We start from the raw sequence: 24,792 nt of genomic DNA, 5'->3' as shown, positions 1-24,792 counted from the left end.
GAATAAATGTTTCCCATTAACGTTATTTATTTAGTAATGACTTGAAAGGTAGGACTTGTTCTTCCTAATATTGGATATGGTCCAGATCACACCGATGACCAACAAAAGTCAAGAAACCTGGAATTCAGATGTCAAGTGATGTTAGAGTCATGCTTTGTCTCGTTTTGAGTTTGGATGCAAACATACATTATCTAATAAGGCAATCTTATATAAAAAGAACTCTGGATTTGGAGTCAGACTATCTATGTTCAAGACCCATCTCCAACACCGTATGTTCATCAACAACTGATTTAGACTTCCTGACCTTGTTTTTCATTGTTAACGGAGGTAATAATTTCAACCTTGAAGAACGTTTGTGAGACCCAACTGAGATCATTTTTTCTTTCTTTCTTTCTTTCTTTCTTTCTTTTTTTAAGATTGGCACCTGAGCTAACAACTGTTGCCAATCTTCCTTTTTTTTCTTTCTACTTTTTCTCCCCAAATCCCCCCAGTACATAGTTGTATATTTTAGTTGTCGGTCCTTCTAGTTGTGGCGTGTGGGACGCCACCTCAGCATGGTCTGATAAGCAGTGCCATGTCCGCACCCAGGATCCGAACCAGCAAAGCCCTGGGCCACCACAGCAAAGTGCACGAATTTAACCACTCAGCCACGGGGCCGGCCCCAAGATTGTTTTTATCTACACAAATAAAAGTTATTTTCATTTGTTAGAAGCAAGAATCTCAGAATAGAGGGAAATGTTTCTCACTTCAAATCTCTATGGATAAAGGACACAGGGAATCTTTCACTCAAGTTGTAAATAAATGTACGTTTCAATCTTTTATTCTCTTCTCAGCAAATTAGACTTCTAGGCAACAGTCTTTCTGTTTTCAAATGTAAACTTAACTCCTGTTGTCTCAATAAATGAAGAAATAGGAGTCACTTGCAGTGAGAGGAGAGAAAGACTAAGCCAGCTGTATCCTGGTCCTACTTGGGTTGACTAACCCTTCCCATTCTAAGGTATTTTCATCTTGTAAATGGTTTGTGTATCTTCAGAATAAACTGCATATTCTAAAGAATGACAGCAGTTAAGAGTCATTTCTCAGGGTGTCATAGGTTCAGCTGCATGTTACAGAAAACCCAAAGGACCAGAGTTTTAAATCTTGCATACAAGTCAAGAAGACCAGCCACAGATAGAATGACACTTCAGTGATGTCCCCTCAAGCTTCAGTTTATGATGTCTATTTTGTGGCCACAGTCCTCATGAGCCAAGGTTACTGAGAGATTGTCAGCAATTACATTTGCTTTGGGGCTGCAGGATGCTAGAGGGGCAAAGAAGGGTGTGTCCTGCCCCCCTCACTTAGAGAAGACTTTCTGAACACATCAAATGGTGCTATGGGCACGTTGAAGCTCAAAGGGCTGCTTCAGGAGAACAGAAGGCAGAGGCCAGAGGGATGGGGGTAAATCACCAAGTGTGGCCTCAGGAAGCCAAGTGTCACACTTGTTTCAGGGACACTCTTGTGTGTCAAGATAAGGGCCAGGATTTGGCCATGGAAAGCTCATCAGTGACCCTGAGAGAAGCAGCTTCATGGCTGGGATGTACACAGAACCCTGATGTCAGCGGACTCAACAGAAAATGGGAGGAGAGAAATTGGAGGTCAGATGTAGAGGGAACTTTTTCAAATTCTGCTGTAAGAGAAGTGAAACTGAGCAGTAGCTGCAGGGAAGGTGGAGTCAAAGGATTTTCTCACTTGTTAGTTTGTTTTACACCTTATGGAAGGAATAAGAGCGTGTTTGTGCTGTAATGAGCAGGACCAGCTTCCTGGGCGTGCACACAGGGCTGGCGCTGAAAGGCCCCACTCTTGGTTTAATGCTCGGCTGATGCCCTCTTGAATTCTTGATAATTTTATCTTTGAACTTGTGTTTAGTGAATGAAGTCCAGTGGGATGATGGAAGACGTGTGTGAGCTGAGGAGATGCGTGCTCTGCAAGGGTCTGCTGCCCTCCCTCTCCTCCCCATCACACTCAGTGTTCATGATGCCCCAGAAGTACAGAATCCTGGTGGATCCATGATGTCTGGGAGTCTGCAAGACTCAAAGGGAGTAGAGGTAAGTACACTACGTCTCTCACTAAGTAGGATTGATGCCAGCCTGCCCCAAAGGCCAGGCTTTCCTTTGGAACAGATCTGGCTCTGAGTCAGGAAGAAGGCGATGGCGTTCTAAGAAACACAAACAAACCAGGAAGCCTCCGTATCCTTTCTCGCTCCTGGTACTTCCCTGTGTTAGCTGAAAATGACAGCAATGAAACAAAGGGAAGAACAGCAGCCTAGGGCAGCTCTGACTTTTGGTCCTTCCTTATTTCTCAGAGACCCAGGCAGAGAGTATTCGTACAGTGTGGGTGCCAGGAAGTGAAATGAAAACAGTTGAGTTTGTTTGTGCAATATTTCTGCTATGTTGTTAGGAATGGAATACGAATGCATGTACATACTATGAAATTCAAACTTTTAACGGCGTGGTGCATCCTGATAGAAGGTAAGACACTTGGGTCTTACTCTCAGATGCCAAAATTACCCAAAAATCATTTCTGCTTTCCTAGGAGATAGCAATAGACATGAATTTGAGAAGGATCACTGCATGCGGTAAGGTTTCCTTCATGACACTGTCGGGCAATATTTCACGTACACGTTAATAAAATGATGATTTTGAAATACATGATGGTTCATATGAACTATCCAAAAATTAACCATCTCCTCAAGCCTTTTTCTTAAACTTTACATTTTGTATCTAATTATTTCGTGTAAGGAATTCCTAAGAAAACTCGGACAATGGTTCCAACAGCACCCAGACAAAGATGTGGGCCTGCTTAACCTCTTTTAGCAGAAACAGTGCTTCTAACAGAACATAGACAAGATAATCACAACAGCAAAAACAATCGATATGTCCTTTGTGGAGTGATCAGAGTTTCTGTACCAACACAATGCTAGCCCTGCATTTCCATTCCCGCCCCCTGGACAAAAATACATCCAGATACCCAACTGCCAATTGCCCCATCCAGCGAGAGCATCCAGTCCAGAACAGCCCACGTTCCCAGTTCCCCCTCAGTGCCATCCTATAAGAAGCTCAGGCCCCAGTTTCCCTCACCGAGACCCTCATCAGCCCTCAGGGACCATTTTCTTTGGCTGCAATGAGGTCAACGATCTTTACCTGGGTCTGTGACTGTAGGTGCGCTTTTGGCGGTCTCTGGCTGGTAAACTTCCAAAATGATGCTTAAAATATGAACCTAAAATGACATGAAAATATGTAAAAGCTCAACTCAAGCTCATGTAATAAATGAAATGGAATTTTGAATTTGGCCCCTACCGCTTTCACTTTCACTAAGAAGTAGAAATAGAAAATAAAACGAAAGCCACTTCCACCTTTCTTACAACTTAGAAAAATTGAATTGGGAGAAATAAATGCAGATTTGCTTTTTTCTGGTATGCATTACAAGCTAGTTTGCATATCAGGTGGAAATTTGCCAAGATTCGTTTGAATTCAAGTTACTCTTTCGTTTTGAACTCATCTCCTATTTAGAACAGTGCCTAGCCCATGGTCAGTCCAGGGTAAACGTGAACTTGTGTTAGCATTACTGCTTGACCCGAAAGCACTTTTACCTGAATTTTAGAGACTGGAACTACAGTATCTCTCCCGTGCCTCAGTATTCCTTTGTAATAAGAACAGTGCTTCGTTCACACTGTTTGGAAAATAAAGTCAGGACAAGACCTTTCTTAGAACGTCTATTGGAAATGCTGCTCCAAATTGTCGATTTCATTATTGTGTTAGAAACACTTTTGCCCCAAGTATTTCTCCTGGTCCTGATTCTTAATTGTTGTTATTTTGCAGTGTAAAATATTGATGATACTGGTCAAAAAGATTGACAGCGGCATGAATTGTTATTAACCAGACTGTTGGTTGTAGCTTACATTTCAATACACTCTAGGATGAAGGAGAAGCCCTCCAGGAGCCTCTTTTTCATTCTCTTTTCCAAATAGGCAGAAATCAACCCTTCTATAGCTTTCTTTGTGATTTTTCCCTCATTTCCCTTTTCCTCTGAGCAATTAAAGTGCCACTTATTGATTTGTACCTTGAACCACAAAAAAACTCATTATCTATCAAGTTAGAGGTTGGAAATCATCCAGAAAGCTCCAAATAGGCAAGGATTCAACAGTCCCTGAAGAACCAAGGGCGGGAACCAAGGTTTACCTGGAGAGGGCAAACTTCAGCAGTGTTAGGGTTGACCTTGGGAAGACACAGAAAGCAGAAGAGCAGAAAGATGACATCAGAGCAGGGAGAAAGCAGCTCCCTCTCCACGCCCAGCACATCCCACCCCCCACACTCCAGCATACACACACCCAGCACACAGACACCCCAGCCACACACATCCAGCACACACACAACCCCAGCACACACACCCCTAGCACACACACTCAGAGGAGGAGGATTAATTGCATAGTCTAAACCTTTTGGGAAACATTCCCAAATCTTCTTTATCCATTCATCGGTTGATGGGCACTTGGGTTGCTTGAGTGTCTTGGTTATTGTGAATAATGCTGCAATGAACATAGGGGTGCATGAGTCTCTTTGAATTGTTCATTTCATGTTCTTTGGGTAAATACTCAGCAGTGGGATAGCTGGATCATGCGGTATTTCTATTTTTAATTTTTTGAGAAATCTCCATACTGTGGAGTGTTTCACAGTTACTGCACCAGTTTGCATTCCCACCAGCAGCCTATGAAGGTTTTCTTTTTTCCATATCCTTTCCAACACTTATTATTTCTTGTCTTGTTAATTGTAGCCATTCTGAGAGTGGGGTGATATCTCATAGTTTTGATCTGCATTTCCCTAATAATTAGTGATGTTAAACATCTTTCCATGTGCCTGTTGGCCATCTGTATATCTTCTTTAGAAAAATGTCTGTTCATATCCTCTGCCTGGTTTTGATAGGGTTGTTCATTTTTGTTGTTGTTGAGTTGTACGAGTTCTTTATATATTTTGGAAATTATCTTTTTTTCAGATATATGATTTGCAAATGCTTTTTCTCCTAGTTGGTGGGTTGTCTTTTCATCTGGTTCATGGTTTCCTTTGCTTTGCAGAAGCTTTTTAATAGGATGTTTCCCATTTGTTTATCTTTTCTTTTGTTTCCCTTGTCTGAGTAGACATGGTATTTAAAAAGATACTGCTACGACTGACGTCAAAGAGTGTCTGCCTATATTTTCTTCTAAGAGCTTTATGGTTTCACATCTTACCTTCAAGTCGTTAATTCATTTTGAGTTAATTTTTGTGTATGGTGTAGGATAATGGTCTACTTCCAGGCTTTTGCATGCGGCTGTCCAGTTTTCACAACACGACTTGAGGAGATTTTGCTGGTTATTTTTTTAATTCATCTTCCTGATGTATAGACTTCTTTCTGTGGTAAAAATATAGTTTATCGGCACCACTCCCCTTTCATCCCCTTTCTTTTATGCTCTCCGTAATATTATATAATTACTTTTAGTTCTTCATATTTAATTTGTTCATAATTTATAATTCTTAACCGCTACTTCTTATGTCAGGGACTGGACATAATAACTCTAGATTCCTAACGTAGTAAGAGGAGAATTTTATCAGCTTTTTCCCCTTCCAAACTTCCCATCTTTCTAACTTTCAACTATCTGCCTTTTTTTTCCCTTTAACAGGATTAATTACATTTGCATTATTTTTATAACCAAAAATAAATATTTTCCTTTTTATCCATAGATTTTATCCATAGTTATCTATATATTATACTATACTATATTATCGGTATATAGAAATCATCTATAACTTCAGGAGACAAAACAAAACAACAATGGGCAGCATTTACATTATTGTTAGTACTACATAAACGGTGGTTGATAATGAGATTTCATGGGGCCTGCTCACTTGCATAGTGGTGAAGTTTGGCCTGGGGTTCTCAGGTTCAGATCCTGGGCCTTGACTTAGGCACCATTTGTCAAGCCATGCAGTGGCAGCTGTCCCACGTATAAAGTAGAGGAAGATGGGCACAGATGTTAGCTCTGGGCCCATCTTCCTCAGCAAAAAGAGGAGGATTGGTGGCTGACGTTAGCTCAGGGCTAATCTTTCTCAAAAAAAGAAGAAAATCCTGAGATTTGAGTGCCACAATCTGTATGCCACCCCAAAGATATCTGTCTCACACACTCTCCTTTCTTGCTCAATACTGATTTCTCAAAGCCATGCTGCATTTCAGGTTGCTCCACATTTGAGTCATAAATCTTTAAAAATAATTATTTTTTCTTGTAGTTTCGATTATCTATATCTTCTTATTATGTGAATAATCATATACCATGTTCCTCCTTCTCTTGAACTCACTGAGCAAAAAGTGAAAAAATACAGTGATTTCTTATTCACTCTCTCCATCACTATTTTACTTTTCAAGTTGAAATCCCTTGGCTTCCTCTCCTCCTTTGCATTGGATATGTCACATGTTGTTGGACTATGATCTTTAAGAACACACTATTTAAGTTGTACTAGATTTTCTACGAGCCGCATCTGTGCATTGCTATATCCTCATTTTTGCTTTCAAGCATTCAACTATACTATGATTGCAGAGCCCTCTAATTTATTTTTGACTTCCTTCCACAATCCTTCTGCCTTGTACATCAGGCAGGACTGGTTTTCTTTAAGCCTGTGAGTAACTGTTATCTTAGGATTTCCCTTTCTGGTATTTTTGAGTTGGAATACCTGTTTCCTGGATCCATTTCTTGATTTTAAAACTCATTTTGTTGGAATACAATTTTAAAAAATTAATTTCCTAAGCATGTATGCACATGAAACATTTACTATGTCCATCTGTCCTCATATGGATGCAGTGCCTCACTCTTGATCCACTGTGACCCTGGTCCATGTTGACATTAAATGTCGTTCTCTGAATTGGCTGAAATGGATCCTCCCTTCATGTTAAGCAAACACTTGATACCACTTGCCAGGAGACAACTCTCTATGGCATTTCTACTCATCATGTGACAGCTTTTGTGGCAGAATATCTTCTAAAGGATGTTCCTATAGCAAACAGCCTGATAGGACCAAGACAGCATCTCTCTCCAGGGTAGAGCGCAGGTGCTTTCCTGACCAGCACAATAAAGACAATGTCCTCCTAGGGGCAAAGCTTGGGGAGGTTTGCTAGCTGCTCCTTTTTGGACTATGGGTTTCCTAAGTTTGGGGTTCCCAGCTGTGCCACAGACCCATCGTGTATGCAGCACTCACCTGGCCTCTCCCCATTGCTCACAGTGGACTGGGGAGCAAAGGGGTCTTATTTGAACATGAAGCTCAGGCTGCCTTCTGTATTGTGGATGATAACATCCTTTGTCTCCAACCCAAGAGTTTCATGTCTGCTATGGTCTGTTTTATCTCCCCAAATTCACTTGTTGAAATCCTAACCCCCAATATGATGGGCTTAGGAGGCAGGACCTTTGGAAGGTTCTCAGGTCATGAGGGTGGAACCCTCAGGAATGGGATCAGTGCCCTAATAAAACAGACCCCAGAGAGCTCCCTCTCCCCTTCCACACATCCTGGGTCCCACAGGAGGGAATGAGGTCAGGGTGCCAGCATGGTTGGGTTCTGGAGAAAGCTGTCTTCCAGCAGACAACCAGCCTCCAGAACTGTGAGAAATAAATTTCTGTTGTTTGTAAGTCCCCAAGTCCTGGCATTTTGTATGGCAGCCTGAACTGACTGAGACAGTGTCATTCTACCATCATTTAAGAAATTATCATAGGCTAACATGTTAGGTTGCAAACAAGGCAAAATCTGGGACCCCTCCCAGTTCCTGAGTTCACACCAGTTAAATATGTTCTGAATTTCCCATTCGGTCACACATTAAACTACAGAGGTCTTGGGCTCCAGCTGTGGATATGTGGGTTTTTTTGTTTGTTTATCCTAATCAGAATTCAGGAGACTCTCTTATACGGAATTCCAGCTTGAGAATACTCTTTCCGTATCATCTGCTGGTGTATTGCTGTACCAGACTTTCTTCCTTTGCTGATGTGCTTTTGTCTGTTTGAAAGCCTTTGTTTCTTTCCTCTTAGATGCTTTTATGGTCTCCTCTTTTACACACGGTCTCATAAAATTATAAAATGATATGTCTTGGTGTGTTAGACCATGATCAGGTCTGATTCTTGGAAAGCCCTCAGCTAAAATTCCCCTCTTATTTATAGGAAGCTCCTATGTGAAGAAGTCTACTGGATGCTTTTTACCTGACCAAGAAACTAGAAGTGAAGACTGGATGTGGTGGCAGTTACAGGCTGGATAAACAGTTGGGTAAGGCATGTATGAGTCTAGGAATTAACTGGTGTGGCTTCCTAGATTGTTTGGGATAAATGCAGGATCCAGAGCTTTCCTTATTTGGCAGCACGCTGACCACATACTGGTCACATGAAAGAATCATCCGAAAGAACTCTTGAGAGAGGCATAAGGGAGGCAAGCACTGGGGCCCCTGTGAACTCTAATATAACTCTGTTCTTTGCCCCAATTTGTGGAAATGTGCTCTTTATCTCAGTTAAGTAAATACTTGGCATCACTTAACTGTGTTCCGAGTTTCCCATTTCTCCTGACCTCTCAGCCTAGGTGTGGGTCTGTTTTTGTTCATTCTACTCCACACTCAGTCAGCCTTGCTATGCTGTCTATAACGAAGCCTTCTAACTATACTTCAGTTCTGTTTGTAAACATTGGCGCATCTCCATTTTGAAATGTCTGCTTTTCATTATATGCACTTTAATCATACAACCAAGGATCATTTATTACACGATTCTATTAAGATAATGAAGCAATTTCTAGGGCCAAAGTTCCCCGAAGTGTTGGAGTCTGTCAGAAACACTGGCAGTTGTATGGCAACTCTCACTACCGACATAGCCATTGGGGTAGATATAAGGAATATAATCATATGTCAAGAAGGATTGCCAAGTAATTTATTTAAACAATGGTTACGATTGTGCTTTCTCCATTTCCCATGTCTCTAGTAATTTAACCTACAGGGTTTCATTCATGACATTTAATCAATACATGCAAATCACTTCAGGGACCTATTATATCCTGAATTCATTAATCTATTTGGGCAAGAGACAAGCATATAAGAATGTTTCTTGGTTGGGGTCATAAAGGAGGATGAGCAGTATCAAGTTCCACTATCAGAAGTCCTTTGGACGCTGTCATACCCCTAACAGTAAGTGGTCCTTTTGGCTTACATTTTTAATTCAAGCATATTTCAACTAGATATATTTTGCACAAACTTGAGAATACATACATAATGTTATTTATTATGATTATTATTGCTGTTTCCATTCTATGTGGTAGCTTCTAATAGAAAATATAAAGTAAGCGTATTAGTTTCTTTCAGAGGTCAAGGTGTTTTATTCATCATGGAATATAAGGGTGAGAGTAATGCAGCAGAATTTCACTTGCCCCAATCATCAGTAGAAATTTGGTTTATGGTTGCACAAAAAGAAACCAATGAGATCAGGTGTTCTATTATGATACATCATAAAATATCCCTTAATCTTTAGGCCTTTACTTAGAGCTGATTTATTAGAAGTCTGAAATAGATACAAATTAAGTTTAATATAATGTGATGCAGGCCAATCAGACTACTATTGCAGTAAATTGACATAAATTGAATCACATTTTTTATGAAATGAGCATGCTGCAGTGTTTCGGAATTCTCGTTATTATTCATAGTAAAGAAGAACATTGAAGCATTTTATGATTTTCAGTTATTTTTATTCCTTTGTTGAACAGTCCATCTGTTGGACTACTTTTGAATTGCATACATTTATGGGCATTATTAGTAGTTTCATTAATAAATAAATCTAAAATGGGAATGTTCACAGGTATGTCTAAGTCATGTGCATTTGACTTTTCATGACACAGACCCAGCACGATCAAGATGTTAAGCCCTCACATATGCTATGAGGTTATGCCTTGCACTGGCTGCTCCCTAACACCACACCTCTAATAAAGCAGCACTAATTAAATGGCATATTCAAAGAATGGAGTTCTACTAACATGGATCAGCCAAGCTCCCTCTTGTGAGTGCCTAATAGAGATGACTGCTTGGATAAATCTTATTTCCTCAGTACATGGATTTCCATACAATTGAAAGAATGAAAAGGATGTCTACATACTAATATGGACAGATATTTAGTATATATTTCTGAGAAAAGCAAAGTATAGAACAGTGGATATTGAATTCTTACATCATACACTGTTGTATATTTTGTATATAGGAAAAGGGCAAAATACAAATTAATATCTATTTACATTTCCTTATATCTACATAAAGAAATCTGGGATGAGAAAAAAACTCAATAATGTAGATATGTTAAGCACTCAAAAATAAATAGGATGGGTGGGGCAAGAGGAGTAAGTGAGACTTCTCAGTTCATCTCTGATATCCTTCTGACTCGTAGACCATATATACATGAGCTATCTCTTCAAAAACAACACATAATGAATCCTATAGTAGATGTTATTGGTGACCTGCTTTGACCCTTTGTATGGCGCCCCTGACACAGACCCTCAGCTGCAGTGAGGGTAGGTGCTAGTTGCTCATAGCTGCATCCTTCTCCAGAACGTTGTCCTCACCCTGCCTTGGGCTGCCTACCCAGAAATTCCTGGGAGGTTATGTACTCATCCAATTAGGGTCATCCCACGGCCCATAAGGAAGTGCTATGAGGGTACACATGCTCCTTGCCCCAGACCAAGGCAGTTCTGTGCTCCCTGTGCACCCCAGGGCTCCCTGAAGGCTCACGCAGAGGCTGGATGGCAGTCCAAATGCACTGTGATTATTCTCTTCTGCTCTCTCTTGCCTCCCTCTCTCCTCATAGGTTTTACCCGCGGGCACTCGCTCAATATATGACTAACGTAAGCATCCCCCTTTCAAACTCTGCTTCTCAGCCACCTGTTCTGAGACAAATTCTGCAGAGCGAAATAAAGAAGCTGAGGTAGCGAAACAGCCTTAAAATGAAAGGGCCTCCACTGGAGCCAAACTCTGAAACCATCCATGTGGCCAGTACAAGGCGATTCTCATTGTGTCTTCTCACTACTAAATTAGCACACTTTATGGATGATCACCTAAGGAAAGCATACGTGGGTCAAATAATATCAGGAATACTTCCTTGTTGGCAATGGATAAAATTGATGACTTTGAGTGCATCTATGTAATTTGCCTTTACTATGGTACTCAATTATACTGAAATTAATTTTATCCACTACTTACACTGTGGATTTAACCACCATTATCCAGCAATGAGAACGTTACTGAAAAGTAAAAATGTTTTAGGATTAACTCAAATTAAGAAATTTCACTGAGTAAATGAAACAATCAACCATCAAACAATGGTTACCCTAAGGCTCTTCAAGGGAACTCAAGGTCAACGGCTCCATCCCTTACGGTTGTGTCATGGAGAGAAAATCACCTAATATTTTGAGCAGGAGAGACTGCAATACATGAAACGTGGTGCCCACAAAACAAGAGAAGAGATGGGGAATCAGAGAGTATAGAAGTCATTGCCTTATGACAGTGGCCACTCACTTGAAGAGTCAGGAAATAGCAGACACACAAGACAGCAACAGAGTTAATTTCCACAGGGAAAAACCCAAGCTTGTTCCTCAGCCTCATGCTGCTGAATCTTGACTTTCCACTCATGCTTTTTTTCTGTTTTTCTAGATTGGCACCTGAGCTAATATTTGTTGCCAAGCTTCTTTTTTTCTTCTTCTTCTTCTCCTCAAAGTCCCCCAGTACATAGCTGTATATTCTAGTTGTGAGTGCCTCTGGTTGTGGCATGTGGGATGCCGCCTCAGCATGGCCTGATGAGCGGTGCCATGTCTGCGCCCAGGATATGAACCAGTGAACCTCTGGGCCACCGAAGCGGAGTGCACTAACTTAACCACTTGGCCACAGGGCCTGCCCCTCTGCTCATGATTTTGAAAGGGAAATAATGTCCCTCCTGATTCTCTTCCATCTTGGTAATCTCAAGCGAAGTTTCTCATTGGTGGACTCTAACCAACACTCAGCCAGCAAAGGAAGCAGAGAAAGTAGTTCCCATTTCTCAAACCCTGTACCAGAGCAGAGAGCGTAGAAAGGGTCTTGCACGGGTCGTAGACAGTCAGATGCCATAGCCCACCCACAGGCAGAGAGCATCCCTCTGCAAATGGAGATAACACACTGTGGTCCTCAGAAATAAAAGTTCCCAGGAAAATGGAAGAGGCGCACGGAATGCTCCACTTGGCATTTGAGCGGAGGCGTTCAGAAGCGTCGAGCAGACCATCTTCAGTTCAGGATTCGACTGATACGTGTTCTTCAGCCTGACTGGATTGCACTTAGTAGCAGGGAATTACCTGTTCTTTGGATGACAGCGTTACTGCTTTTTAAAAATGTACTTAACTTTTTCCCTCTGCGTCGAGTGCTTTGCACATTCAAATTAAGCACTAAACTGCCTGTTTCCCATGTAAAATGCTTATTGATTTAATTTTCTTTTAGTTCAGATGGTTATGCTGTCTGTTATTCTAAAGATGAAGTCTTACACACCGAATACTCTGAACCTGCCAGCTGGGTAGTGTAGGGGAGGAGGACATTTCCTCTCCCCAAATAGGGGTTCGTCTGGCTGGAGAACGAATTAAATTCACATGAGACAGAATAGCAAGAGAAAATTAAACAAAGCTTTATGAGGAACCATGGCCCAGGGCCTTTCTTCCCGAAGGAAGAAAGGGCACTGAAGAAGTGGGGTGCACATAGTGGTTATATACCCCCAAACAGGGTGTTTCACATGTGATTGAAATGTCCCTTTTACAATAGTCACAAGGCCGCACTGTCAGCACAGAACTCGATGGAAACGACAGATAGGTCTGCTGTCCCACTGAACGCCGCGGGGTGGCAGGTGTGTTGCCTCGGGCTGGGGGAGGTCACAGATGAGCGCTGCAATCAGTTCCCAGCCTAAAGAAAGATGCTTAATCTTTAAGGAGATGCCAACGTAGGGAGGGGGAGAGAAGTCAGTTACAGGAGGTTACCAGACTAGCACAATAAAATGCAGATTTTAACTCCTTGCCTTTGGTATTAAGAGTTTTTAGAGAGAAGGTCATCTCCTTTCTTCTTTCTGGTACAGAGAGGGAGGCACCTTTACAGATAGAGATTTACCTTACAAATGTAAATGTGTCCTAACAAAGGGCAAGTTCCATTCCTCAGAGCCTCCTTCCCTGTCCCAGTTTATCAAAAGTAATCAGCCTCAAATAATCCTGATGCCAAAGAGACATATCTTGGGGTGGCCAACTCCAGGTCCCCACAGTAGTGATTACACACAGGTAGAAAGAGCCTCATTATATGGGGTATTATTTCAGGGCCACTGGGAAGGACTCCTGCCTAAAAATATATTTACAATGGGTGCCAGAGTCATGGAGATTCTAACTCAGGGGTATATTTCCTACTGTTCTCTAGCTGGGACCCATAAGCAGTAACAATCCAATTCGCCCTAAGTTTTAGTAGCAAAATAAATATGGTTTTCTTCTGGAGAGAGAATCCCAAATTAGCAACACAAATAAAAAATAAAAATAAATAAAATATGATGAAATAAATCACGATAACTGAGGTAGGAGTAAGGTGCTCCAAAAAGGAGATGGATGGGAGGTTAAAAAAGTGACAAGTTTTCAAAGCAAACTTCCAGTATGGCACCATGTAACAAGCTTAGGACCCAGAATCAAAAAGACATGAATTTGAATCCTGTGACACTGGGTGAATGAATTAACCTCTTTAAACAGGAGATGAGATAACATCAATTTTGTATATTATTCCCCAACTCCCTCTTGAATTAAAAGAAGTAGAATATATATAAAGGCCTTAGCTTGGTATAGGTTACAAGTGAGGTCTCAACTGTTGCAATTACTCTCTTCACAAGCCTGTTCTGTATTTTTGCCTAGGGTGAGTGTGCTGTTAGCTGTCTAACCACTGGAAAGGTATGTCACAGGTATGTCACTATTGTCAATTGGAGAGAGCACTGACTGCTTGCATTCCTCCTAGAGTCCTTGAGACTTCACAACATTTACTACAAGTTTGAGACCCCTCAGACTTGATATGTCTCTGCCACTTTCCAGCTTTGTGACCTTGGACAAGTTATGGAAGAGCGGGTTCATCCCATTTCCTATCTGAAATACAAGAAGGGTCATACCTATTATGCAAAGTTATTGTACAATATTAGATACAACAGTGCCTGGATTATAACAAGCTACAATTTTGCAAACATGTTACTATCATGAGAACACAGACATTTCTGGGGAAAAAACTAGGTGGTTTCATTTTCTGCATTTTTTTTTACAGCTGTGAAAATCAACAAGGCACTGTAATAAATACAACACTTTCAGCATCTGAGAGATGAAGTTTACATGAAAAGTGAGGTGCTTTATTAGCATAATTTTGATTTGGTTTATGGGAAGAAGGGCTCACTTTCAAATGACACAGCATTCTCCGTGTGATAATTGCCGAATTAACTTCTCCCCAAATGGAATTCATATAAATTAAGGTACTCACGGGACAGAGGAGGGGTGAGATTAGAGTATAAAATTCTATGGATTGTTTGGAAGATACACAAAATGAATGTATTTGTTTTATTAAATAAAGATGAATTAACTCTTTGAGACTTAATCTGATAGATCTATAGGTACAATGTTGAGTGAAAAGTATTTACGTGAAACAAAGGTATTACCTGGAGTTCGCCAAACTGTGAATTTCAGGGCATATTCCTCCAGACTGTGCTGTCTGCCCGAGATTCCTGGCCCCAAATGCAAGTTCTGGGTTTTCCCAAAACCACCCTCAGGTTCAATGACTTGCTAGTAAGACTGTCGGAACTCATTGAAAGCTATTGTATTCATGTTGCGTTTATTACAGAGAAAAAAATGCAAATTAGAGCCAGCCAAAAGAAGACAGACTACAATGGGTCTCGGAGACCTTCAAAGGTGAAGCCTTATTGTCCTCAGGACGGGCCCCCTCCCTCCTTCCTCTCCCAGCAATGATGTGGGACGTGTGACAATACTTCTGGGAGTACTGACAACCCAGGAAGCCTGCCTTGAGTAGCAAAAATAACCGACCACTTTGGAAATTCCAAGGGTTTCGAAGACCCTCCCAGGAGATAGGAGACAGGGACAGGGGCCAAATTCCTTAGCACACAGTTATTTAAAAGCGTGAGATCTTGAAGGGTAGTAGAGATTTGAGAAATAATTACATTGAACTAAATTATTCTCCACTTAAATACAGGTGAATCACATCTGATCTTTAATATGACAAACTCAGGTTCACCAGGAGGTTCATTTAAACACTACTTTCTCTCCTCGAATTATTTGGAATGTCAACATGGTCATCACACAGCCGTGGCTTGTCCAAGGGAAAAGGGGGATTCACCGTGAAGAAGGTCGTGAGTAGCAGATAGAACAGGGTCTCTTGTCTGTGTTGAGTCAGCTATTGTGGAAAAGCAAATGAGACTTTCCCAGTCCTGACGGTGAATGACAGACTATGGGCAAAGTTCAAGCGGGGACGCAGCTCAAAGCGACCCGAGGAAGGGCAGGAGAAACAGATGGTGGCTTTAAGAGAAGGAGACCAGCCTCCCTGTTTTACTGGACATATTTGTGAATGACATTGATTAGACTCTTTGCTTTAGTCAGTATTTTTGTGAATTTCAGTCTCCGTCATTCCCATCAGGCCTCTATTGATAATCTTTTTCAGTTCCATATATGCCAAAGTTATTCTGCCTCAATCATGAAACTTCCTTTCTTTTCATCCCTTTTCCAGTCGAATTCAGGGTAAAACAGAAGAGTGTGGTTGATTTAAATCTTAGAAAAACAAACAAAAGTCCCCCTGAATGTATCCGTCTCTCTTGCCTACAATTCCTGGGAAATCCATATTGTAATGCTTAACGTTAGTTGTTAATGATCTAGGATAAAGTATGAAAAGAGGGATTTTCCAACATCAAACTATCTCCCAGATTTTTAATAATTTTAATTGTTTTTCCTATTAAAATAGTATATAATTGTCATAATTGTGGTATTTTGATTTTCCTGAAAAAGTATACTTCACAGAACTGAAGGATTTGATTAGTTGGTTTATAGTGAACCCAAGTTGTATCATAATTCTGTATAGATCCATCCACTCACGGAAGGGATGTCAAAGCCTGCACTGATACAACGTCTTGTGAATTTGGGCAAGAAGGCATTCATGATTGACTCTGTTGACAGTCTGTTTTAAACATGCTATTAGTCTGATGTTGGGGCCAAAATCAAGCATTGGTACGTTTTGTCAATGTACTTCTGTGTGTCTCACATATGTTAAGAGCTGATGGGTGAACACTGTTTACTAATAGTCATAAACTATTAGTAAAATTACAAGCTGCTGCATGCATCTCCAAACGCTTTCTCAGCAAGATCTGTCATATAAAGAATTACATTTTTTTTGAGTAGTCTTTGGCAATATCTATTACAGGCTTGTTTCATTTAAGGACTGGATTTGGATATGAGAAGCAAAGAGTAAACTAAGCAAGTTGGGTAATGTTTTACAATTTTAGCAACAAGAAATCTGCAAATAAGTTGCTGCTTATTTCATTTTATCGACTCATACTTGAGACCTCTTTTATTCACTGTGTCTTTTGTCATGCTGTGACAATGACCACTACAGCTCCAGTCTTCACATCTTAGCCACAGGATAGAAGATGCACGATGTGAAAGAGAAAGATAATGCCTACGTCCAGGAAGCCATGTTTTCTCAGAAATCCTGGTAAATTCTCCTTATGTCTCTTTGTCTAGAGGTGTGTTAAAAGGTCATCAATAACTTCAAAAGAATTAAGGAAGTGTAATTTTTCAGCTGGCCACTTTGCTGCCATGGACAAAATTAGGATTCTGTATGTAAGGAAAAGTGGAGGCTGGGTTTTCAGTAGGCACCTGACGGAGTCTCCTACAAGACACACAAAAGAATTGCAACCCAGGCTATTAGTTGTATTTATGCATGTCAGGTGGATGGCCTTGTCTTCAAGAAGAGCTGACTGAGGGAGAAAATGTGACGTTGGTGTCTTTTCTTTAGCAAACCCTTGTTTTAGTCCATCCTCTTATTTTTGCCTTTAAAGAACCTACTCATTTTTCAAGGCAAAATTAATGTACCATCGCCATCAACACATTTTTCTTTAACCTCAATAGTAAAAATATTTTTTACGTACCTCTGTAACAGTTTACATTTTTATTAGGAAAATTATTTGTATAATAAACTACTGAACACTTACTTTTCCCCAGACAATATTCTGGACACTGGAAAGTTTACAAAGATAAATGAGACGTTTAAACAAATAATTAAATGATTCAATCTTAGAAAATTAGTGATGCTCCAAAAAGGTGTGTGTGTGTGTGTGTGTGTAGTTGAATTATGACTACTTCTGAGAAAGGTGAAAAGCTTGGAGTCACTGGAAAACGTCCATTCACCGAGGGGGTAGGATACGAAGATGCAAAGGGCATTTATAAAGAGGTTGTGACATGCCTGCTGGGTCATGCATTATCCTGAAGCAATGGAGAGACATTGGAATTTTAGCATCAGGATGAAAGCAAGATGGGATTTGTGTTTTAAGAAGATAATTCTTGCAAATGATTTGAAGGAGTCAAAGATTCAGGCAAAGAGATCAACCCGGAGGTTCTTACAATATTCTTGGTGAGGAATGATAAACAAAAAATTATAATTGTGGCAGCAAGAATGGTAAGGAGAAAATATTTTCAAGAAATACAAGTAATCATATTTTGTCTTGCATTTTTGTTGGATGTATGAATGTCTATCTTCTTCACTAGATTATAAGAGACCAATGGCAGAAAAAAATATTATTTTTTTACTCTATAGCATACAGCTTATGCAGACTATGTTTGGTATTGGATTGAGTTTACTCTGATCACATTTATTTTCTATTGAATGACATGAACAACTTAAATCCTAAACACAGATAAACATGTACATTTCATCAGTAGTTAGAGTATGATACACTTCAGAACTAAAACTCAGTGACTTGAGAGCGATCAGGGATTCCAACACAATTCACATCATATAAAAACTGGCTAAATTAAATGTAACAGCAGATTGGCCTGGCCTTATTCCAGTTTTTCTCCAGATGGTTTGTCCCTGTGCAGGTAGAGATATGAAAATGAAAACTGATTATCCTGCTAGACTGGTGTCTTTATGCCAAATAGAATTATTTACACATTTCTTTGAGATTAATAAAGAACGTAACCATTTCAAGAAGGGAACTTTGTTTAAAAGATTGTGAGTGAGACTTGGCTGAAAACAATCCTAGACCAAGATGAAAAGGGGCTCTAAAAACCTTCACTTTCTAGTCTCCTTCTAAATGGCCCTCACAAGACAACGGTCAAAATGGCCCTCAGCCATAAGATGCTTTATCATAAACTGTTATGTTTTGCTTCTCAGAATAAAATAATCTGTATTAAACTAAAAATTTTGAACATTGGTATTCAGATTGGGAGCCACTGTTGAAAGAAAGAGAAAAAGAAGAGTCGTCTTGGTCTCAGTACAGTCATGAAATCCCATTAATATTGACTATGTCGTGGGGAAATGCTTGCTTCCATAGAACACTAACTCTATCTCATGCTATAAGGTTAATATGTTTGTTTAACTTAGTGTCTTCAGGCTCATTAGACAGAGTTTAGACATTTAGTGTTATAATTATTAATCATATCCCAATGGAGGAAAGAACTGTATTCCACCAAATATCTTCAAATTATTATTCATCTTAGTCTCCATTAATTTTTTAAATGGAAGAACTAATGGCATACTGTAAAGGATTGTGTCTATGTTACTGTTCATCTCCATCAATATCTGCATAAGGGTTTTAAAATAAATTTTCCAATTGCTTGGAAGTAAAGCTCACTTATATTTAATTATCAAGTTCTAACTAGAAATTACAATAATAACTGAATATAATACTGTGTGAAAATATTGATTTTGTGCTTTCTTTTACCCAGCAACCATAGGCTATCATAAAAATTCAATGCAGCCTTATTTTTCCAACTTGCATTTAAAGATTCGCAGACTTTAAAGGATATTCATCATCTGTCTTCTTGAGCATTTATGTTCCGATCTATAGCAGTAAAATTTGCTTAGGAGTTTGGACTCATAATTTTCTCTTAGAACTTTTGCTGAAACAGGCCTGCTTTATCATCGAGCTTGAATCTTAAATAGTTTCTCTTTCAAATACTAACCGAGGGTTATTAATTTCAATGTTCCCTTTGTGGTTCCATCAATGAGGCCTTATAGGTGTGATTTGTAATTATATCATAAGGCTGTTAATGCTTTTATTTGAGAAATATAATAAAATAAAACAACTCAAGCTTCCCCTCTTAGATTTAATATAAAACATCAGTGGGGACGGTAACATATACTTTATTTAAACTCATTTTTATTTTAAAGGAAACTTGTAAAATAAAAATGCAAGTATTTTTAGGGCATAATATTTTAGTTATAAAAAGTATATTCAAGGATAGCACTGACAGGCTTGTATGTCAGATTATCTACTCACTATATAACCATTTTAGTAAACCATTTTCTTTCTCCAAATCATGCTTTCCTCCTCCTTTATTTTGGAATAACAACAAAATTTGCATCTTTTGAATAAGACAAATAAAAATACATGTGTAGATTACATATATTTTTAAATACAAGTCTCATATTGTGTAGGGTGCATTGGAGTCACTCAATAAAGATCAGCACTGTCATATACAAAGTCTAGAGAAGATAATCAATATTAATTTCTAATGTAAATATGTCTTAATTTTTGGTTATGTATTTGTTAGAATGAAATAACTTTGTCAAAGCTTTGACTCATAATAGATCTAAAATTCTATTTTTATTTTAAATAAATCAATGGTTCCTAGCTCAAGCTATGTTTTCTATATTTTAACATCTGCTACATGATCATCTTAAGTTAGAATTTTATGTTCAAATATTCTATCATCAGAAATAGGTACGTGGGGAGCTGGCCCAGTGGCGTAGTGGTTAAGTTCACACTCTTATTCGGCAGCCTGCGTTTGTGGGTTTGGATCCCAGGTGCAGAGTTACACACAGTTCATCAAGCCATGTTGTGGCAGCATCCCAAATACAAAAGAGAGGAAGATTGATAACAGATGTCAGCTCAGTGACAATCTTCCTCACCAAAAGAAAAAGAAAAAAAATGCACAAGTGGGAGTCCATCCAGTAAGATGAGGCAACAGGGACTGGATTTACTCTTTTGCCTGAAGTTAGTAACAAACAAATAGACAAAATACATGAAGCAATAGGATTCAAGTTATTGGACATCAGGCAATGAAGGGGCAGTGGACCCTGAGAGATGGAAAGGAAATGAGATGAGCCCATGCTCACCCAAGCCTGATGCGTGGAGAGAGATTACAGACCCTGTGTAGAGAGAATCAGGAGCCCAAGGAGAGTGAGGCTGATAGAGTTCACAGAGCAGAGTCCTGGAAAAGAGAATGCACAGAAAGAGGGCACCGAGAACTTGCTGCATGTCCCCTTTGAATCTTCACTGGAGATGGATTGGTGTGTGTGGGAAGCAACAGCTGCAGAGAGAAAAGAAGTACTTGAAAGGATATAAGGAACCACAGCCTGGAATCACATTATACCAGAGAGACTGGAGAATCTTACATTTCAAGGAGGATTGAGGAGAGTCCTCAGAAGGATCTTGCCTAAGAAAGGGGGAAAATTAACCGTAGACTAAATACTGGTCCCACCCAGCAAAGCTTAAAAGCAGAACTGGATAGAGTCAAACAGTGTGTAAGTCACTCAGCTGCATCCCAGAACAAAGATGGAGAGTATTTGTAGGACTACAAACCCATCTAACACCCTCTGAGGTAAAATTCACAATGTGTGGCATGCAACTAAAATTTACCAGATATGCAAAAAGGCAGGGGAATAGAACGTATAATGAAAGGAATAATCAGTCATTCAAAACCAACCCAGGAAAATACACGGATGATAGAATTAGTAAATAAGGACATTGAAATATTTTGTAGAACTGTAATTCACACTTGCAAAAACCTAGAGGAAAGATGGGTCATGTACAGCATGAAAGATATAACGTGACCCAGATCAAACATCTATAGATGAAAACTAATTTGTCTGAGGTAAGAAATATCCTGGGTAGAGTTAACAGCAGGTTAGATATTGCAGAAGAAAGGACTGAGGAACTTGAAGACAGTGCTAGGAACCATTGGATCAGGTGCTCCTCCTCTCTGCTCCCACAGGTGAAGTCTACACACCTATTAGGACATTCTCCCATTTATCCTGTAGAAGTCTTGGCACCCACCAGCTCCCAGTGGACAGTAAACCCCACAAACTGAGACTGTGTCCTATTCGTCTTTGATTTCGTAGTGCCTGACACAGAGCCTGGAAGAAAGGCCTTGATAAATAATTTTTGAGAGAAAGAGCAAATAAATTAATGGACTAACCAAAGAAAAAATGAACAAAGTACTGAATTGAAGAAAATGCTAGATTTATTCCATTTCTAATTGTATAGACTCCCCTTATCTAATGTGTTCTGTGTCTCCTTCTGTCTTTACAAGTTCCACTGCCTGGGTTCCATTCCTTACCTCTCCATCCAGGCTCCTTTCTGATGTTTCCAGTAGATCACAGCTTTGCCCTACTTCAGGCTTTTCAGAGCGATTGCCAATGCCACCCAAATGGATAAGACAAATCCAAGCGCTATGGACCCCAATTCCACCAACTCTGAAGCATGATTGTTTAGAAAGACACTTGAGATGATATCTTGTTTATGGTCTCCTTGCAGTCTAATTTTATTTTGCCAAAATAAAAGCATATTTTAAAACAAAATCACTTTATGGAAGCAATTGGAGCTGATTACCAGATCTTTTCATAAACTTATAAGCCTTTATTTCATATTCTTAATACTTATTTCCCCCAAAATACATTTGAATCAGTTCATTATCCATGTGCTGTTATTTCTGTTATTTTTAAGAGTAATGTTTCTGCTTACGTAAATTATTTCTACATCTAATGTTTCTAGCAGCCCTGAAGACATAAAACAACATTTGAAATATTATGATTAAATATATTATGTCAAAGGGATACAGGAGCCAACTGAAAGTGTTGCCAATGGCCGAAACTGGAACAATTTGCGCAAGAAAATAAATATTATTGGATTATAACAGAGAGTATATAATAAATATTGGTGAGTCTATACTAACATAAATCAATGGTTAACTAAATAAATACATGGAGATGAACAGACAGATATCCTATACAGAACAATTTCAAATGATTTATGTGGATACTCTGCCCCGAAATGAATCATAACTCCCCACTCATTAAGTGTATGAAAGGGGAAAAAAAGTCACTTTCCAGTGGAGGGAGCTAATGTTAACAGCCTCAGCCAGGTGAGCAAGATGAAGCTCAGCAGTGACAGGTCATGTTGATGACATGTACCCTGATGTGACGTGATGAGATGAGAATGGCACTTTATCCCTGCATTCTCGCTCCCAGGAACTCCTCACCCCGGTCTAATCATGAGAAAACATCAGAGAAATCCCAAGTGAGGAACATTCTACACAACATGAGTTCTCCTCGAAACTGCCAAGGTAGTCGAAAACAAGAAAAGTGTGAAGAGTTGTCCCAGCGAAGAGGAACCTCAGGAGACATAAGACGAAATGTAACGCGGTGTCCTGGGTGGGCTCCTACAACAGAAAAAGGACTCAAGTTACAACTAAGGAAATCTGAATAAAGAATGGGCTTTAATTAATCACAGTGTGTGGACACTGGACCATTCATTGTAACAAACACACCATATTAACATAAGACATTATTAACAGAGGAAACCAAGTGTGTGGTATATGGAACTCTCCGCATTCTTTTTGCACTTTTTCTGTAAATGTTAAAATCTTCTAATTTAAAATGCTTATTTCAAAACATTTTGTAATTAAAAAAAACTACAGAATAAAACAAAGATTCGAATATATTTTATTTCCCTCCTAATAACCTAGAGTATCAAGATACACATATAGTGTTTTGATTCAGTTGTAAAACATTTCTTCAATCTTATAAAATACTTGACGCCATCTGCTGTGTTCCAAAAGTGCTTGTTTAAGAATGCAGACTCAATCTTACTATATCTAAACATTGTAATTGCCCCAAAGTTTGGAAAATATTACACCTCTATGAATAACTTGTTCCTTAATTAGCTGATTAGCATTTATTTTGGCACTTAATGTTTGTTTTGCATATGATCATATAGTAACTCTACTCGTACAGAAATGGACTCTGCAAGTTTGTTGACAGAATGCCAGAGTCAGCAAAGCCTCACTGTGAGTTTATATTCTGGGTCTGCCACCTACAATTATATTATTCTTGGATAGAGGTCTTAAAATACCTATATTTTAGTTTCCCTTTCTGTATATTGGGAACAGTAATATTTACATAGAATGATTTGACATTTATTTGAGGCAATATTCAATCATTGTGTATTTGAATGTTAAATGTTACAATTATATTTGGAAAAAAATATCTGATCCTTCTCTGTCTATGTATACTCACCCTTTGAGCTTCTTTGATATTGTTCTTGATAGATAAAATAAAGAAAGAAAAAATCAGAATAGTAGATCAATTACACTCAGTTCAGAGAAGAGAGACTACAAGTTGGAGAAAAGCATATTTCCAGAAATTGGGAAGTGGATAGAACATGAAAGAACAGAGAGGGAAAATTTGGGAGCAATGGAGAGAGAGGAAGAAAGAGGAAAGTGTGGAAACATCTGCGTTTCCCTGAGATGCACAAATAGGAGAGAAAATGTTACAGGAGTCTTTGATAGCAAGTTACTGGGTATTTCACAGACATAAGATTTTGCATCTAAGAAGCACTGTTATAGTATCTGCTTGAAGTAATCACTGTTTTTTTTCCTGTTGTGTCACAGGAAATGAGACTTTCCTTGCAAACAAGAAATGTCTGAGAAAAAGGCCGCACATGTTCGCTGTACTATTTGTCACCTCCAGAAGGAACCAGTATCACGTATCTTTCGAGTCCACCGACATGGAGGAGCCTCGTTCACAATTTCCGGTTGGCTGGTCCTGCTAAATGGCAATAGGGGCCATGAATCATGTGACCGTCTGCCCAATTATGACCCATCGCATGCTCTGTGCACAAGACGAGAAGTATTTAATGCTCCCCTCACTGCGTCTTTACTGCATAAATATAAAGGTAGCACGAGGCATACTAGACAGGCATCTTGCTTGCGATGGAGCCACAATTCCTAGGGAGAGACGTTCCACATGGACGCACGAGCTTATTACTCACGCACGGCCCTGACAGCTGCACAGATGAGGGTTCCTGAGTAGAGTGGGGGTCACTGCTGACTCGGCAAGCCTCCAGCCACATGCGAAACGGGCACCCGCCAATTTGCTGGCTTCGTTTAACACACATCGGAAAGCGTCTGGCATAACTGTGCTGCTCACAAAGGAAGCATGGCTGTGGATGGCCAATTTCTTAACTGGAACAAAAAGAAAAAATTTTTCTCCTCTAGCAGATTTGATGTGATGTCTCCAAAGGAAACAGTAGCTCTCTAGGATTGCTGCCAAGGACCGACGCGTCCCTGTTCCTTCTGAGGAAGGCTGCACATTCACAGCCTTAACACTTCACTCTTTTCTGAATGAGCCCAAGTCCACATAAGATGAGGACTCAGTCATGGCATCGTAAACTGTTTTCCTTGATCACATAAATAGAGGCGTCACACTGAA

The 24,792-nt window shown here is 39.6% G+C and overlaps 1 long non-coding RNA gene across 1 annotated transcript; it reads left to right on the top strand.

The window, feature by feature from the left end:
* The first annotated feature begins 1,605 nt into the window (after positions 1–1,605).
* On the top strand, positions 1,606–24,792 carry LOC138921382 (uncharacterized). Its single transcript, XR_011433915.1, has 4 exons — positions 1,606–2,084; positions 8,204–8,306; positions 13,953–16,791; positions 23,973–24,792. It is a non-coding gene; the product is annotated as an uncharacterized lncRNA (long non-coding RNA).

Source organism: Equus caballus, chromosome 29 (genome assembly GCF_041296265.1).
Source record: "Equus caballus isolate H_3958 breed thoroughbred chromosome 29, TB-T2T, whole genome shotgun sequence".
NCBI classification, from domain to species: Eukaryota; Metazoa; Chordata; class Mammalia; order Perissodactyla; family Equidae; genus Equus; species Equus caballus.
Note: the sequence above shows the minus strand (reverse complement) of the source record. Positions and strands in the feature narration are given on the sequence as shown.